Below are 17,273 nucleotides of genomic sequence, written 5' to 3'. Positions count from 1 at the left end.
TAAATACCAACTCTATTCTGTGCTCAGGACACATGGCTGCCTCTTTAAGCGGCACTTTGGTAATGAAAAAAATGGGAATCTTTGTCATCGTACTCTCTCCAGCTTGTAAGTCTCAGATTCTACATGTATTACTTATCTGTAAAACTTGATGGCAGCCAGGGAGGTATGAACTGTGTTCAACTCCAATTTTCACCCATATTTACTTCAAAAAAGAACATTTATCAACACTGGTGTAAACAATGTTTTTTTGCTTTTTCATATATGATATATTTATATATAGTTTGGACTTTATTCACTGCAGTCTTTCTTGCCTTGCTTCCCCCCACCCCCTGTATTGTTATGCTACTTATAAAAGAGGGTATGTAACAGTTATACAGCCCAACTCCAGACAGTAGTAAATACATTTTCAAAGAAATTACCTTGAATAAATAATAGAAGTATGAATGAACATTGCCCTTTATATGAAGCTAAATCTGTGTTACACAAGTAATAACTGATATCTGAGCCCTTATAGGGAAAGGCTGCTCATGTAGGCTTGTGAATTAACAGCAGCAATTACATACCTATGCCTAACATGACAACATGGCCCCTATAGAGAAAGCTATAAAAAGATGGTGTATATACCAGTTAACAATATTCCTGTAAAGGAATTGTGCAAATATAAATAATAACTAGAGATTTGTTTTTTAATTCAGTGTAAATGCGTTTCATTTAAATTATGGAAGGTAAAGGTCTCTAGTAATTTCACTTTCTGTGACAAAGAATCCAGGTGGGCACTTTTGTATGTATATCTTTATTTTAGCTATATCTTTACTTTTAGCTAAACCGTCTTGAGGGAACAATTGTTACATAAGGGCTAAACTACATGGGAGATTTTTTAGGATGGAGTCGGGTCGACAGATTGCATCCTATAAAGCTGGCCTTACACACACATCCTACAAAATGGACTGATTGTGGACTCCAAATTATTGGCCCAATAATATATATACCATGGCGATCGGTCGTTTAGTTGATCCATCAGGTTAATAAACAAAATTAATAAATTTTGGTCAGATAACAATAAAATCTGTGCCTGTACTGTGTATCTGACAATATCCTTGGGGGACCTACAATGCATTTGGTACTTCACTTTCGTACGATTGGTGTCTGCCAAGTATTTCATGTATACAACATCCATCCTCCTTTATTATCTTTAGGACTTTATCCTACAATTTCAGTCTGAATGTTAGTTTTAGATCGTTTTCGATCCATATCCAAACGTTAGTCGGAAGAAGACTAAAATCTGAATGTGTATGGCCAAAATATAATGGGACTGATAGAAAAATCTGATGTGTAAACTACATGCAAGACATGTTTCGCTTTGCCGAAAAAAAACACAAAACTACAGAAAAATACATGAAACGGTGAAATTTCACCAAAGGACAAATGACATTGCGGTTAAAGAGTTTCTAGCTCTGCAATAACATATACATTGACCTACCTTGTTATAGTAAATTCTTTCCACTATGATACAACTGTTCTTCAGTGAAAAATAAAGGCTCCCATGTTGTCAATTTCTTCTGAACACAGGGCCGGCACAGGTGGCTCATCTTTACTTTAACCTTTAGTATGATGTAGACATTGATATTCTGAGACAACCTGCACTTGTTCTTAATTTTTTGTGTTTCTTTAGTTTTTTCACTTTTTGTTTGACAGCTCTCAGTTTGGTATTTGAGCAGCAATCCAGTTGTTAGGGTCTAATTTACCCTAGCAACCATGCTGCGATAGACTAAAATATAAATAGGAAAATGACTAATAAATGAATAAAATGTAGCATGAATTACCACAGAGCAATAGGTTTGTGTCTGCTGAGGTCTGTGGCATCTGAAACCTAGAAACAGGCAGATTAGGAAGGCAAATAACTAAAAGAAAAACAATTTTTTAAAAAAAATAAAGACCAATGGCAAAATTGCTAGAAAATTGCTAAAAGTAACTTAAAGGCGGGTTAAACCGACAGGGGTTAATCTGGAGAGGGCTCCATTAGTTAACGAAAAAGACAAGGGACATATAATGATGTCTGTGTTTTTCCTAGCTAAACAGAATGCATGGTGAAATTCTAGCGCAGATTGGTGAACATTTTTGGTGCTGGAGAAACTATGAATTTTGCCATGTAACAGTCAAAAAAGTTCATCCTTAGTGAGGAGCTAAAACATCAATGACAAGGACCTCAAAGTAGGCCTTGTCTTTTAATAACCGCCTCCTGGGGCACAGATATTAGTTTAGCAAAAGGGCCCCTACCACAGAATGACACACTGTCAGGGGCAATTTAGAAATATTACAACATTTCTGACACATTTCCGCAGCACTTTACAGAGATTATACAATTATTCACATCAGTCCCTGCACCAGAGGAGCTTACAATCTAAGGTCCCTATCACATTCATACATACTATAGTCAGCTTAGTTTGAAGCCAATTAACCTGCCTGTATGTTTGTGGCTGTGAATTGGTTAAAATATGTGGGGATTTATGATGAATTCTCAATGTTAATGAATATATGTCCTAAAAAGAAAGGGTAAATAAGTCTATAAAACAGCTCCATTGAGGGACACCACTTTCTTTAAGGTGAAACAGTCTAATCATTTTTTAATTACTTAAGCTCAGATCTATCATGTCCCAATATGTTTTTACCACTGGTTAAACTTATTTTGGCTATTTTAGCAATTTACTTTCTACTTTGGAATGAGAAATAATTGACAAAGTGAAACATAGATCTACTTTGATACATGTGTTTGTGTGATAAGACCCTTTCCTCACAGAAAATTGTTTCTCACAGTCAGGATAGTGTCGATAAATGGATAAATATTGAGCTGCTGGGAATTGTTCCGGTTACTCTAATATGATATGTGATTATTCAAACAGCTTGCCTTGTGCAGCCTGAGATTTTGGAGGAGTCTTGCCCCCTTTATCTATAATATTTGATAAATCAGCCTCTAGGTCACTGCAAACAACATAGAATGCCTCGTCTATGCTAAAACCAACAGAACACAATTTCGGAATAATGTGTTTTTATGCCGTAATTTTAACCATTTGCTGCTACAGCATATTAGAATTTATACTGGCTACAGACAAAATGTACTAGTAAAGGTGCTTGGTTACATGGGAAACAGTTTGTATCTGGCAGTGAACGAAAAAATCTCTATTGTGCTTTAAATACAGGAAATGCAACAATCTTTTGTGTAATTTGAAGTATAACCCAATTCCATAAACAAAGATGGCTGGCAAGGGGTAAAAGATCACGCCCATTGAGATTACCTGGAAAAATTGAGACATCTAAAGGAAAGTTTTACCTTCGCTGTAGAATGTTTTAGATGAACTCTATATAACACTGTCTTCCAAGAAAAGACAAAGTGATCAATGCGAGAACACATCAGCTCCCTTGGACAGGCCAATCAATGCAAGAAAGAACCTTGCCCAGGGCCTTATGCAAATAGAAACACGTTCGGCAACCCAGGGAGGGAACATGCGCAATAGATCAATGGGATCTGATAAAACCTTACAGCTATATCAGCCTCAGACAGTAAATATATAATGATGAATCCCTCATGTTTTCAGTGAACTCTTAAACTAGGTTATTTTCAGCAGCAGGAGGGTAAAGAAAGCTCACCAGGCTGATTACAGCAGGAAGGAAGATTAAATGAATAGCTAATTCAGCTAAACTGTTGTCGCTCTTGTTGGCGCTTGTTTTATTTGCAGACATGTTCAGGTTTTGCAGAGAACATATCATAATACTGGTCTTATGCATTACATTACATTGTTGTAGTTTGACAGATGGAAAATCATATTGCATGTAGCACAACATGAGAACGTATAACCCCTTTAATAAGTAATGCCAGTGGTTCTGAACTCAGTCCATGGGACTAAGTATTTATAAACACTAACACATGTGTATATGTCAATATATTTACATCACCCATCTGTATTACGGCAGGGTATAATTCTAGCCCATTTTTTTTTTTTTTATCACACTACCTGGACACTGCCTCTGTGAAACTGAGCACAGAGACACACAACAGACAATGGTAGTTAAATACACTGTACTGATTTCCAATATGGCACCGTCACAGGATACCAGCATTGCAACAAGATATGCAATTGGCATGGCACGCACACTTGTTAAGGTACTGCTGACTGCAAACACATATAGTACGTAAAAAGTTGCACATTCTTATTTGAAACACTCACTGCAAAGTTTTAAATTGTCTTTATAAGCAACATCAGCACAAGAATTGTTTGTCAGAAGTTTGTCAATGGCTAGCAGTGAGACACACAAGCCTAACATGAACATGTGCAAAGCCAAGCAGGAATAGTGTAAAGGTAATTCCTATTGGACAGTTCAGTAGTGGAATAATGAATTGTGCTTCTGCATGTGGCAAGCCTGAAGAAAAAGCTAGAGTTTGGGGACTGGCGTTTACCTGAATGCATAAGCCAGACTATATCTGAAGGAGATGGCATAATGGTCTGGGGCTCTTTGGGTTATATCCCTAGGTTCCTATAAAAGTAAAATCCTACCAGCATGCAGTGAAAAAAGTACAGGCTGTTACATAATTAAAAGAAGGGTCACCTTCCCATTAATACTGGATCAAACAAAGCAAATTCCCTAATAGAACTGATTCTCACATGGAGACTTCCAGGTTTACCAAACTCTCACCAAAGGCAGTCCAAGGCACAAGTAACTGATTGCAGTGGGTGGTGGGAGTAAACAAACAGTTATCAGAACTTTGGCTGCTAATTAATATATTTTACACCACTGGTTTTAGCTGCACATTAGCAGCTCAAATATACTCATGTGTCTATGATACAGGTCAGAATTGTCCAGGCTATTTTCTGTGACTCTTCAGGGATGTACAAACTAGGCAATGAAACAGCAGAACAGGATTTGGCTGCAAACTTCAATGTCAAAGACTACAGAAAGAAGACAAACAAATGACACCATGATGCAAATTAACTTGATTTTCCAGTTAAAGCAAAGATGACAAGACTAAAGTTGCTTTTTTCTGCTTGAAAAGGCGAACGTATAAAGAAGAGGACAACCAGCAACAAGATGGGCAGGCTCACATCAGTCATGAACACTAGCCACATGGTCACCAGGAGTTAAAATTGATTTGATGGGAATAAGAAATATGGGTTGTTGGGGCTGCTAGAGGAGACCATAGAGTGGACCAAGGAGCCTGTGGAGCCGGAACCTGAGACACGGGGAGTGCCTCATTAAGAGAGGCAGAGTTCCTGAGCTTGAGAGAGAAAGTGAGTGCCAGTCAGTGACACTGACATGTAGAAAGGCTGTGCGGCCTGACTAATAGACACAAGTGATCTCTGAACTGTGGGTAACAGGCCGTTAACCTGTGAGGGTCTGGGAGAGGCCTGGGGTAGTCAGAACACTACAATCTCATTGATGCTATATGAAGCAAGCACCTTGATAATGTTTTTGATTGAATATTTAAAGGCAAAGCATTGTTTTTCCTGTATTGTTTGGTGTCACTGTCTCATTCTCTGCACAAGAAACCTGTTTGCCTACCATTACAAAAGCTAGTCTTCCCACGTTGCAGAGAGTTTAAGCCAAATTTAGCAAAAAGAAATCTATGTCCAATAAAGCTGACTGATCTTTCTCTGAGCACAGGTGATTCAAATTGGGACTTTCTTTTACTGTCATTACATTTTGCGTGCCATGGGTTACACAATCCTTCAGAATATTGTATCAGCATTTTCTTTGATATCCATGTTTGTTGGGAACTGCTGAATAGTGTATAACTACATACACCCATAAAATCATTAAACAGGGATGAAATGCAGTAAATATATATTTATGTTGTGTGAGAGGGAAGTGAAGGTCAGTATTTTCCCACTCGTACAAATCACTGCTTTTATTCTCTCTCCACATCTAACTGTAACATTAAGAAGTCTTGAATGCTCAGCACATATAAATGTTTCCTGATTACTTTATGATTTTACTTCTAATATTTCATACATAACAAGGTGTTTAACTAGCTTTAATTTAACCCCGCAGGATTTATTCCTTTTCACTGGTTATATTATCAGTAACTTTAGAAGCCCAACAAAATATCTTGTACATCTGCAGTAAAAAATTCATTATGCTACGTGCTAAAAATACTATTTCCCTAAAAAACCACGACATAAAAACCAGCAATTCAATACATGTGAAATACATCTGTTATAAGAGAACATTCAAGTGTTTATGAGTAAACTTAGCGCTTTATTCTGTAATTTTACAAAACTTACAAGTCATTCTGAGGGGGATCTCTGGAGAGTTGGGGGTCAGGATATATATTACTTTGAGGTAAAAACTGCTAAAGAAGCTTCAAAAGAAGTTATATATTAGAGAAAAGGGTGACTATAGTTTTTCAAGTTAACTACAAACTACAGTTTACACATTTGCTCTTAAAATAAATGAAAATAAAACAATCATAGTCTTACCTTAGTATTTAATAAAATGCTTTCAAGACTATAATTTATGAAGATAATTACATGGGAAATTGGTCTCGCAGCGATTTGATTGCCTTGGTTGACTTTAGAAGGAATTTATTTTTCTTCCTTGAGGCACTACTGACAAATGTAGTTTTAACACAGAATGCACTGGTGTTTAAACTGTATGCAGTCTCTATGGTAGATTAAAAAATTCCTTAAAGGAGAAGGAAAGGTAAAAACTACGTACGCTTTATCAGAAAGGTCTATGTAAATACAGCCATAAGCACTCACAGAAACGCTGCACTGAGTGCTCTATCAAAAGAAACAGGATTTCTTGACTCCTTTTTTAGGAACATGTTCTTCGGTATCAGACTTCCTCTCTTTTAGGGCTCATTCAGGTTTGGGGCTTGAGTCTGCTCAGTTCTCTCCTCTCTCCCTCCCTTCTCCTGCTCGCCCCTCCCATAAGAATGCATAAGAACTCACTCCAACAGCTATAACAGCAGCAGGAAGCTACCAAGACCAAGCTAAAATGGCAGCTGCTATCAGAGGGAGCTTTTATGGATCTTTACTCAGGTATAGTAAAGCTTTCTGCTGAATAAATATAGTGTTCTAGGTGGCACTAATGTGGCAAATCTATTGACAGTAAAATGCCAAAATGACTTTCCTTCTCCTTTAATCTTTAATGTTTATATGTTACCATCTAACAACATCAGTAGGAACAGCTGTGGAACACAACAGTCGTGATATCAATATTCCCCTTTGTCCAGAAGTGGGATCCAGTAAACTAGTGCCTTCCTCCAAAAGAAGCATGTAATGAATTCACCAAAATATCTTAAATTGTATGTTTTTTAACTTGGCTACATATGGGAAAAGGAAATTTACCATCTTGGCACCAGAGAGGAGCAAACTTGACCCAAAATTTATCACACGTGCCTAATAAATGAGATATGAAGTAGTCATCAAGAGACAGGCATAATTTTTTGGACACATTCACATACCTCCCAACATTTGAAAAATATAAAGAGGGAGGGACAAAAATAAATGGTGCGCGTAATGCAGAGAAATTACTGCACCTCTAAATATTACTCCCATTTTACAAAATTTGGCAAGTTATTTAAAGTTTGAACACATCTTCTGGGGGTTTTGGGGTCTTGATTTATGTGTTATTAGAGTTTTGCTAAAAAAAAGGTGAAATTGCCCTTTAAGCTGCAAATCTCAGTTCCCCCAAGAGACCTGTTTAGCTTATTAGTTACAAGTATCGAAGTGCAGGTGTTGCTTGTTATGTATTCTGGGCTCTCTGCCAAAAGCTGCTTATCTAATTAAGTTTGAGAAACTCTGTACCTTTTTTGGCATTCTGTGCAGGAGATCAAAGAGAAGGGAGGGGCTTTTTAAATAAGAATTCAGGACTGCGGACTGAGCTGTTAAAATAGCAAAAGACTGCCAAGTTATTTGTATTCTCAATACATTCTAGTGTCCTTCGCTGGACTAGATCTGCCCAATAATCCTGTAATATAATTAAAAAAATGTAAAATTTCTTAAAGGTAATTTAGGCCTAATGGCCATGAAACACACAAGTGACAGAGCCTCTGAAAGACCACTGACCTCTACTGAAACACTGCTAACAGCTATTGGAGGCCTAACAATATTCTGGACAACAAAGTGAAGCTTTAGCCAAGACATTTGGGACTTTTGCCTAATGTGTAGGAAAGAGTAATTTCTGAAAACACTTTGATACAAACCAATATTCCAAAAAATAGATATTGTATAATGATTGTGGTAGCACTGAACGCAATTGCACAATGTCATATTTGACAGATAATAGTTATAATAAAGTACTTTAAGAATAAAGCCCAGTGCGTAGTTGTTTCACTAGTGTGAAGCCCGGCAGAGCTATTGTAACCTTATTGTTTTCATTTGTTTCTTTTGTTTTAGGTTTAAGGAATCACAGAAAGAAATCGCCAGCGCTCGTTCTAACCCATGCTGTAGCGTTGACCAGCTGCTAGAAACACTCTTGTGCCAGCGCTCGGTCTAACCCACAATCTGGAGTTGACCAGCTGCTATAAACGATAAAAAGCCATTAATTATACACAAAGAGAAAGAAAGATTGCCAGCGCTTAGTTTGCCTTTAAAAATAATTTTTACAAAAAATGAGGTGTTAGTACCACACTTTGGCTAAAGTGTAAGGCTGGCAATCTTTATTTCTCTTTAGGTTTAAGGAATGTTCGTAGTTCCTTTAATAAATAAATAAAAAGCCACAATGATGTAGGATTAGTTATAGATTTAGCTTGGATGACCAATAGGGCAGTGCATCAGCTTCCCTGCCAGTAGTTCTTTGGTTTGTTCCCAAAAGCAGACACCATCTTCATACAGCTTTAAAATTGCTGAGCTTTGGCAGCCATGAAATGCCTTGTATGTTGTGTTCTTTCAATCAACAAAGTAATTAAAAAAATAATGTACTGTTGCCCTGCACTGGTAAACATTTAATGTTTGCTTCAGAAAGACTGTAGTTTATATAAATAATCTGCTGTGTAGCCATAGGGGGCAGCCAATGAAGCTGGAAAAAAAGGCACAGGTTACACAGCAGATAACTGATGCTCTCTGTAGAATACAATGGAAATGTACACAGTTTATCTGTTTTCTGCTTTGTAACCTGTAACTTTTCTCCAGTTTTTAATCTAAATAGCTACTTTCCTTGGCTACACAGCGGCTTTGTTGGGATTTGAAGCAAACACACAACAATTTTTTTGGTGTTACTGTTCCTTTAAAAACAAAGGAGTCGGAGGTACCATAAACTGAGGAGTCGGAGTCAAAGGATTTATTTAATGACTCAACGGCCATAGGGTGGTTAATCTCCCCGAAAAGCTTTGGCAAAACATATGCGTTGCTTTGTTTTTCTCAAGTTGCCCACATTATGACATTGATATTATCACCGATGGGAAAGCAACTCACATGGTAGTGCAGATTTATCGCGGGAAACTAATCTACCCATATGTCATAGCCCAAAAGGATGTAGCATTTAACAATTATTAATTCTAGAAACTCTGAGACAAAAAAAAATAAGACTCAATAAACATCCATATGGGAGATTTGCAGGAAAAAGTACATTGCTAGTGCTAAAAATTCTAGCATTATTTTTGTGAAAATGTAGATTTGTTGTTTGTGTTCTTGTAGTCAAGGTCAGTAATACAGTTCCCTAGAGATTTAATAATAATGTACAAGTCATTCAAAGACTCAAGAGCACTTGAAGAAGAAACATGTAATAGATACCACCTACGGATGTTTTCTGATGGACTAGTGTGGGAAGATTAAAAAAAACAAAAACTCTTGGCTAGTTGTTCAGGTAACAAAACAAATATAAAATAAAAAAATAAAATACAATAAAGATTCTTTTTAAGCAAGTTACTTTCCATGAATTTCAGAGCTAAAACAACAACCAAGAATTTACAATTTGGTTTGAGATTTAACTGGCTCACTAAGGGCTCTGGCACACGGGGAGATTAGTCGCCCGCAACAAATCTACCTTGTTGCGGGCAACTAATCTCCCCGAAATGCCATCCCACCAGCGAAAATGTAAAATTCAGTAAAAGGAAATATTTTAGGCTGTTAAGTCATATTAAAGGCCATGTAATTATAACATTAGTTGTCCAATACAGAGCTGTCAACTGACTCAATCCACTCAGACATTTGTGATACCTTATTAATTCATGTTACCATGTAGTTTGAAATTTTTTTTTTAGAGTCCTGTGTGAGTGGTACCTACCTACCTGTACACACACACACACACACACACACACACACACACACACACATATATACACACACACATATACAGTGGTGTGAAAAACTATTTGCCTGATTTCTTATTCTTTTGCATGTTCGTCACACAAAATGTTTCTGATCATCAAACACATTTAACTATTAGTCAAAGATAATACAAGTAAACACAAAATGCAGTTTTTAAATGAGGGTTTTTATTATTTAGGGAGAAAAAAAATACAAACCTACATGGCCCTGTGCGAAAAAGTAATTGCCCCCTGAACCTAATAACTGGTTGGGCCACCCTTAGCAGCAATAACTGCAATCAAGCGTTTGCGATAACTTGCAACGAGTCTTTTACAGCGCTCTGGAGGAATTTTGGCCCATTCATCTTTGCAGAATTGTTGTAATTCAGCTTTATTTGAGGGTTTTCTAGCATGAACCGCCTTTTTAAGGTCATGCCACAACATCTCAATAGGATTCAGGTCAGGACTTTGACTAGGCCACTCCAAAGTCTTCATTTTGTTTTTCTTCAGCCATTCAGAGGTGGATTTGCTGGTGTGTTTTGGGTCATTGTCCTGCTGCAGCACCCAAGATCGCTTCAGCTTGAGTTGACGAACAGATGGCCGGACATTCTCCTTCAGGATTTTTTGGTAGACAGTAGAATTCATGGTTCCATCTATCACAGCAAGCCTTCCAGGTCCTGAAGCAGCAAAACAACCCCAGACCATCACACTACCACCACCATATTTTACTGTTGGTATGATGTTCTTTTTCTGAAATGCTGTGTTTCTTTTACGCCAGATGTAACGGGACACGCACCTTCCAAAAAGTTCAACTTTTGTCTCGTTGGTCCCCAAGGTATTTTCCCAATAGTCTTGGCAATCATTGAGATGTTTTTTTAGCAAAATTGAGACGAGCCTTAATGTTCTTTTTGCTTAAAAGTGGTTTGCGCCTTGGAAATCTGCCATGCAGGCCGTTTTTGCCCAGTCTCTTTCTTATGGTGGAGTCGTGAACACTGACCTTAATTGAGGCAAGTGAGGCCTGCAGTTCTTTAGATGTTGTCCTGGGGTCTTTTGTGGCCTCTCGGATGAGTTGTCTCTGCGCTCTTGGGGTAATTTTGGTCGGCCGGCCACTCCTGGGAAGGTTCACCACTGTTCCATGTTTTTGCCATTTGTGGATAATGGCTCTCACTGTGGTTCGCTGGAGTCACAAAGCTTTAGAAATGGCTTTATAACCTTTACCAGACTGATGGATCTCAATTACTTTTGTTCTCATTTGTTCCTGAATTTCTTTGGATCTTGGCATGATGTCTAGCTTTTGAGGTGCTTTTGGTCTACTTCTCTGTGTCAGGTAGCTCCTATTTAAGTGATTTCTTGATTGAAACAGGTGTGGCAGTAATCAGGCCTGGGGATGACTACAGGAATTGAACTCAGGAGTGATAAACCACAGTTATGTTATTTTTTAACAAGGGGGGCAATCACTTTTTCACACAGGGCCATGTAGATTTGGAGGTTTTTTTCTCCCTTAATAACGTAAACCTTCATTTAAAAACTGCATTTTGTGTTCAATTATGTTATCTTTGACTAATAGTTAACGGTTTTTGATGAGCAGAAACATTTAAGTGTGACAAACATGCAAAAGAATAAGAAATCAGGAAGGGGGCAAATAGTTTTTCACACCACTGTATCAGGACAGAATACAGCACTCATCATGTTTGTAGAAAAATATGTATTAGAGAAAATCCAATAGTTATTTTGTGGTTTTCGAATTGGCCTGGAATTTGTAATATCTGGTTGTAAAAACCAATAACAGCCAAAGAGCAATTAATTTTGAACAGTCTACTACAAGGATACAAATAAAAGCAAAGATCTGATTGGCTGCACAAATAAGCATCAATGTCAGTAAATCAGCTCCACTGTATTATTATTAGTATTACATATTTATAAAGCGCCAACATATTCTGCAGAGCCGTACTTATTAACGTTCACAGCATAATTAATGGATGCCTGGAGGCACGGGAAGATAAGATATCTTCTCCAATACCAGGAGGAGGTCAATTAAAACCAGAAAAGTAATCTCTGATTTCCAGTCTTAACAACCATAACATCACAAAAACAGAAATGCAATTATTTATTATTTTAGTACCAACATTACTTTCAGCTAAGAAAAAAGCGCCAAAACACTGCATTGCTATACTATTCTGTTCTACATTTTGTTAGAGGCAATATAATAATATATACACATGATCAGTAATATTTACAGAAACCTGTAGCAGTCATGGTCCAAATGGAGGCTTGGGAGATAACTATGTACCATTTGGCTTATTAGATAAGTGGGTTCCAAGTATAGCTTCAGGCATATAGAGCACTCTGCCTAGAAAATGATGAAAATTACATTTTCATCCAATAAGCAATGGATAGTCAGCCTGCGGCCTGCTAGCTTTTGCTGGTTGGACATCCTGTGGGTTACAGGTTGGATATCTACAAAGGTTGATTTTATATACAACATATGTTCAATGGAAAAATAAAGCCTTAAAACACCATAAAAACAATAAAACAAGCTGTAAAATTGTCACTTTTCATAAAAAGTGATAGGGAGTTGCGAGACTGTAAATAATGTAGTTCTGTTAAGGCTGTGAATGTGTGAACAATGATAGTACTTTATGCTCCCCCACTTCAATCAAACTTTAATGCTAGATCATGTAAGCTATACTGCAGATTTTGGGGGTGGGGGGGGGGAACACTATATAAATAGAGGGCGAGTGCTTCCCACAAGCATATCCGCCTAAAAACAAATAAAAGTAAGATTTTTCAGGTGATGCTGATCCCAATTCTGCCTCCTCTGTGAGTGACACCCAATCTAAGAATAACATATTTATAGCTTGGGTTTTTTTACACTCGCCCAGCAGTGTGTGAAAAGCGCAGTTAACAAGAAAATAAAGTACATAATAGAGAAGTCACACATGGGCAGCTCTTCGGCTACATATTTACAAGGTGATTTTTAGCATGGAAGCCCCATTTAAAGAGAGATCATAAACACATGCTCTTCTCCTATTACATCCTAACAAAAGGCATATTAAGTAAATATACTGCTCAGATCTTACTTTGCATGACAGATATGTGATGTGCCTGTGGTTATATTATATTCTTCCTCCCATGCATGCACCACCTGCAGAGACTGTAGTCTACAGAAGGCAGCCCTCACTGGGACCCATCTTGTCTCATTGACAAAGCTCCTTTTTAACTTCTTACTTACTCAGGCCACTTTTTGGGATGGGGAGAACTTAACTCAGCTTGTGATAATTTCACAGGCACTGAGCACTGTGACCCCAGCAACCTCAAAGGTCAGAAGTCAAGTCTTGTTCTAAAACATCTGTGTGGCTTATTATGAAAGAAGAACAAAAGTGGAGGCACATCCACCAGTATGATGAGCGAGACAAGCAAAGACATACTGACACTCTAGTCATCTGTTGTGTCGAGCTGCTCTGCCTTGGAACTGGTTCAAATGATGGCTGATCTTAAGTTCATTGTGCAGGGACAGAGGGGGTTAATAAGAAGTCTGAGCAAGGGAATCAAAATAATCAATCAGTGAACTTTAAGTATGTGCAGAAGTAATTCAGAAATAAAAAGACACAAGTGCATTGCAGGTTAAAAGGAAAACTACAGATATGAAAATATTTACAAGATCAAAACTTACAAAGCACAAAAGATTACTTTTTAAAAAAGACTGTAGGGAAAGCAAAACAACTAGAAAAACCAGCTAGTAGTAAAATACAATATGTGGAACAACTAACTGGCTAGTAGTAATATACAATATCTAACTGACTAACTGAAGATACAGCCTGCTATGTTGAAACCATTTAGCATTTATACAGTGCCAATACATTTATGCAGTGTCAATACATTTATGCAGAATGTACACACAAAGGTCTATTTCATGAGGAGCCAGTTAACCTGCCGCTATGTTTCTGGAGTGCCAGCATAACCATATCTGTTTCTCACCAACCATCAGCTAAACAATTGTCATCATTCAGTGGGCCAAATATCCATCTTATAGTGGCTGGTCTCTTTCCCTGGCCATGGTCTAGCCATGGTACATGGCAAGTGGAAATGTCCAGAACTGGCTGTTAAATGCTTATTTAACCATGTACCAACAGCGTGGATGGAATTTAAGTCTTGACTGGAGTAAAGCTGAAGTTTAAGATTTTTTCAAGAGTGAAAACCAGTAGTGCAGAAACTGTCAAATACAGCTTTGAACTGCAATTACATATACACATATTTTAAAAACGTTAACCATTTTAATTAATTTTTATAAAAATGCAAATAGTATTGTATGGAAATTAGAGAAACAATTGTGGCCTTGCATACAATACCCTGTCCCAACCTCTTCAGTTAAAGTGAAATAGTTGACATTTATTGGCCAATCAAAAGTGTAGTTTAAAGGACATGTAAAGCCTACATTTGCCTACAATGTATATCAGTTGGGCCCATCTCCACCACCCAAATGGCATAATTTGTACTGCATATATCCCCTCCGTTTGCCAGCACCATCACATTTTCCTAAACCAAACAGCAGCTTTCACCTGGTGTCTTTGATAAAAATTCTGCTTTGTTTAAGCTGAGCTCAGGAGAGATGGTTGGGAGAAAAAAATTGAAGCAGACAGCTAGAACTGAGTTTCTATGGGAACCAGCAATGTCATCTCTTTACTGGCTGCTAGACTGGGGTCGTGTTTAGTAATCTGAGCTTAGAACAACTGAGAATGCCCACAAGCCAGAAGTCAAAGCCAATTCCTGAGGGAGGGGACCGAGTGGGTTACAGGAGGAGAAGGAAATCTAAGTGATTAAGGAGATGTTGCAGCCTTACTATTAACCTCTGGACAACCAGCGTGGCAGGTATTAAAAGATTTCAAAGAGGCTGTTCACTAATTAAATTTTTGTGTGTGGGTTTACATGTCCTTTAAAAGTTATTTTAGACACCTTTGTTCCAAATACACTTGGTTTCTGAGTCCCTATAACATCAAATACAAGAAAGGAACATGGATAGGCAGTAACCGATAACTATCCTCACTGCTTTCCCCCAAGAGCTGGATTAAAATTGCTGCTTGTTGATAAAGGCGTGTTTAAAGCTCCAAAATCTATAACCAGCCCAGTGTCCCCACCAAATATTTTCCCTGGGCCTCCACCCCCAGCAAAATCACAAGTGACCCATGCTGCAAAAAAAAAAAAAAAGAATTGTGGATGACTGCTATTTCACATGCACCACAGAGTCACCCTTGGGACCCTCTTGAGAGTAAGCAGAGCCATCCCCCCCACTGCTACGGGGTCTACTTCTGCTGTACAGAACACTAAATGTGCAAATACACAAAGAGAAAATGTACACTTAGCTGCTTATTATAGGACAAAGAAAGGCTAATGAATCCCCAGTGAATTCAATCATTTTGACTCTGTAAATTTAGGCTTGTGAATGTGCGGTATACTAAACTTTTCCAGTATTAATATAGTGAGCAATCCCAAGCCTCGGCAAGGAATCCCTGGGATATACAGGATAGATGGCAGTGCTTCTATAAAAAGCTCCCTGGGCATGTGTTTTCCGACAACCCAGGAAAAAAATGTGAATTCAATAGGGAGAGTCTAACATATTGGCATCCCCCCGTGAATTTGCCTTTCCCTGTCCAGTAATGAAGGTAAGATAAAGATGAGTTGTCCTTACATATAATTTAATGATATGCCCTTGACCAAGGAATGTTCCATTACAAAGAGCTAATCGCATTTATGAAAGGTGTGCATTTTTTTACGCCAAACAAACGTATAAAATGACACCATTATCTTCTACTAACAGTAGACACAGTGTAACTTATTGAAGTCAATGGAAGAAATTGAAGTGGCAAAGAACTGTAAGTGTGAAAAGTGGCAGAAATGCATTGTGTTTAAAGCAGCAATGTAAATTGTATTCTAACACTAGCTTTCTCACAGCATTATAAATATGTTCTATAGTGTTTTATATTGAAACATGGGTATAGTAATACAGACAATGTCAAGAGAATAGTGATTAATACTAAACAACGAGATAGAAGAAACAGCAAAGTCTACTTATACTTTCCAATACATATTAATGTAACATGGATTAATCCTAGCTCAGTTGGCAAGTACAATTGTATATTTTTTAAAAGAGCAGTATATATATTCATTTTTATTACAGAGCAAATCATACACTATTTGGAAGTGAACTATGTACCCATAAAAATTTAATTAAACAATTTAAAAAAACTTAAATGTTTGCTTATTCATTAAAAAAATCTGAATATGAAAAACTAGATCGAATTAAAAAAAAACTTGAATATCTTGAAAAATCTCTAATTGAAAAAATGGCTTGAAATTTGCTTTCCATTAACTTCTACATAAACTCGCAAGCTTTTATATGCCAAAGTTTCACATTTTAGTTTGAACTTAATAAATATCGAACATTTGTGTTTTTGAACTGCAAATCGAATACTGGGAGATTTAGCACAAAAACATTTGAATCATGGAAAAATAAATTAACAACAAATGTGTCTCCCTTGGGTACATGGGTACAACAGCTGGGGTGACCCCTGCTAATGATGTAGCGGGGGCAGGCTGTATTTATATATAGGAACTCAAGGGGGTCCTCCTCGGGTGCCTATATAATATAGGTGTGAGGGGGGGAAGGCTGTGCGTTGCAGCACATGCAACATCACTTGTACAGAAGTCACGCACTACCGCAAATTACATCACACACACACTGGATGTGATGTCACTTCCTCAATCTGGGAATCTTATTTAGGGTACGCCGCCTAGGGTGGCAATGGACCAAAATTCATGCTTGAATCCTTGGTACTGTTTTTCCCACATAATGCACTTGCTAGGTGCTACCACTAGTTGGTGCTGTATTAATAAGAGACATCAAAAGTATTAATTCTTCCCAGCACCACCAAACACTAACTAATAAGCAGCAGCAAAAAAAAAAAAATAGCTTAGGAAAGGGTTGACAAGCTAATGAGTGATCACTTGCAGAACAAACTATTTACAAATATCT

At 37.6% G+C, this 17,273-nt stretch overlaps 1 protein-coding gene across 6 annotated transcripts in view; it reads right to left on the bottom strand.

The window, feature by feature from the left end:
• Positions 1 to 17,273, bottom strand: part of fam172a (family with sequence similarity 172 member A) — a 267,655-nt gene that overhangs the window by 112,638 nt on the left and 137,744 nt on the right. The gene's annotated exons all lie outside the window — the stretch shown is intronic.

Source organism: Xenopus tropicalis, chromosome 1 (genome assembly GCF_000004195.4).
Source record: "Xenopus tropicalis strain Nigerian chromosome 1, UCB_Xtro_10.0, whole genome shotgun sequence".
NCBI lineage: Eukaryota > Metazoa > Chordata > Amphibia > Anura > Pipidae > Xenopus > Xenopus tropicalis.
The sequence above is the reverse complement of the archived record's forward strand: the minus strand, read 5'-3'. Positions and strand labels throughout refer to the sequence as shown.